The sequence below is a fragment of the Theropithecus gelada genome, chromosome 14, assembly GCF_003255815.1.
Source record: "Theropithecus gelada isolate Dixy chromosome 14, Tgel_1.0, whole genome shotgun sequence".
Classification (NCBI taxonomy): Eukaryota; Metazoa; Chordata; class Mammalia; order Primates; family Cercopithecidae; genus Theropithecus; species Theropithecus gelada.
The window spans coordinates 66,420,155-66,422,746 of NC_037682.1; the positions used below are offsets into that span (position 1 = coordinate 66,420,155).

General features: G+C 43.0%; 1 pseudogene; it reads right to left on the bottom strand.

The window, feature by feature from the left end:
* Positions 1-660: 660 nt before the first annotated feature.
* Positions 661-1,387, bottom strand: LOC112605924 (annotated as a pseudogene).
* Between the last annotated feature and the right edge of the window lie 1,205 nt (positions 1,388-2,592).

Genomic DNA, 2,592 nt, shown 5'->3' on the forward strand with positions numbered 1-2,592 from the left:
TCAAAAAAAAAAAAGTCTGTTCTACCAGGAATCACAAGTTAGAACTGAGTATTGCCAAAGCAGAAATTATATAGTGTCAGTCATTTCAGGCAAATGCTATTCGGCTTTCATCCCCAACTATCTGTCAGAACAATTAAAACAGGTCAAAACAGTCCAGCATAACTAGGCTTCATTATATAAGGCCATTTTGTTCTAAGATGCTAATAAACCAAAATAAGAAATATTAAAATCAAAATAAAAGATACTATTTGAGCTATTCTCATACAAACTGTTGATTCCTTATATCCTCCCTTCTATAACAATAAAGGGCATATTTTACTGCAAAGAAAATTTTACTTTATATATATCACTAGCCATAAATTTTTGAATGTCATTAATTACAGAAATGTTGCCTAGTACCATTAACCAAATAGCATAACCATTTTATGTCCACATTTCGTTTCTGTATTTACAAACATATCTATCAGTAAAGACTTAACAATGAAATGCAATCTAACATCCATATTATCTGATGTTTTGTAGACAGCAATGTAGATGATTTTTAATCACCTTTCATTTGAGTGATCTTATACAAAAAATAAGTCAATAATTTAGAGTTTCTAAGTCTCCAAAGGAGATTTTCGAATGTAAATATATAAATGGTTATAGACAATGAGATTTTTAGGAAGCCTCTTTCATGTCTGCATCCTGTTGTAACGGTTGTATCATCTTTTCTTCCAGCTGCTTTCCTTTGCCTGAAAGAGGGGTCAAGATAAGATGAGTTTTGCCTGACTTCTTTGATGTCCTGAGCTTTCTATAGTCCTTTATTTTTCTTCAATTTGTTCATTATAAATTTAGGTTGGCATTTGTTTGATCTTTCCAACTGTCTTCATTGCATCAGTAGTTTTATTTCATAGTTCTTGCTGGTATTTGACAGGCTCATTTCTGTATTTTTCAAATTCAAATGAATTATCCACTGTAAGCTCATTATTATCCGTTGCTTTACAGAATGCTTTAGTCCAATTTTCGAGAATTGCACTTCTTTTAAAGTTTTTATGCCATTTGTATTTATACAATCTGAACACCTTGCAACAGCTGCAGATGAACATCATGATGTGGTCAGGGTAGATGGGCCCCAAGTTTTGTCTTATCGGTAAATGGTGGCTATTTTCACAGATAACATCATTAGTCCCATCCCTTACTACGATTTATACAAAAGAGGCTGGAGAATAAGTACATTTTTACAGCCAGGTGTGGTGGCTCACACCTGTAATCCTACTTAGCACTTCGGGAGGCCGAGACAGGAGGATCTCTTGAGCCCAGGAGTTCGAGACCAGCCTGGACAACATAAGGAGACACTGTCAAAGAGTGATTTTTACACAAAGCGAGGTGCCTGATACCTGGTCATGCTGCCAGAGCTGGCTCTGTTCAGTTTCCTGCCAGCCTCGGGGGGGAACGAGACACTGGACTAGTAACTGCAGTTGGTCACGTCCTCACCCTCAGCACTCATTCACCAGACTCTGGACAATCTGTTTATTTTGAGGAAAAGACTCTGAACAAACAAGAAGAGGCTTTTTCAAAGGAGGAAAGTCAGGGTGTTAAATATCCTCCTTCATATGCTCAGCTTCCTTCCTTAAGGAAGGGCCCCAGTGGGAAACCAGAGGTGGGATCTGTCCAAGCAGGAAGGAGAGCCAGGAACCCGCAGCAGTAGCCTGACCTGATGCCACAGCTAGACCTCAGCCTAACTCTGGCCTCCTGTTCTATATCCTCCCGCTTTGCCTACCCACTCACCACCTGTTACTGGGGGCTCCTCCTGCAGGCCTGCCTCACTCACCCTTCAGAGCCCACACTGGAAGCCCAGACTCACCTTGCCCTTATCAACAGCATGACCTCTCTCACAAGGCACTTGACCTCTCGGAGCCTTGGTTTTCTTTGCTTTTTTTTTTTTTTTTTTTTTTTTTTTGAGACTGAGTCTGGCTCTGTCGCCCAGGCTGGAGTGCAGTGGCCGGATCTCAGCTCACTGCAAGCTCCGCCTCCCGGGTTTACGCCATTCTCCTGCCTCAGCCTCCGGAGTAGCTGGGACCACAGGCGCCCGCCACCTCGCCCGGCTAGTTTTTTGTATTTTTTAGTAGACACGGGGTTTCACCGTGTTAGCCAGGATGGTCTCGATCTCCTGACCTTGTGATCCGCCCGTCTCAGCCTCCCAAAGTGCTGGGATTACAGGCTTGAGCCACCGCGCCCAGCGGAGCCTTGGTTTTCTCATCCATAAAATAACCTTGCCTATCTTGTTGGGTTGCCGGAGACAGAGACTGCCAGAGGATGAGACAGTCACGTTGTCCCATTCTGTGCCCCTGCACCACTTATTCTCTACTTCTCAGTCTACTTGGCCTACTCCTCCTTGCCAGCCCGTGCCTCACACAGCCTGTGTCTCACACTTACCAGTCCTCTGCTCTCCTCTCTTAGAGCTTCTACACCTAAAACTTCACTCATCCCACTCATTCTCCAGACCCAACTGCCTCTTGGCTCTCTCTGCTTGCCTCTCCCATGAGTATCTCAAACTTGATTTATCAAAAACTGAATTCATCATCTTCCTCTCCAAACTTGGTCCCTATC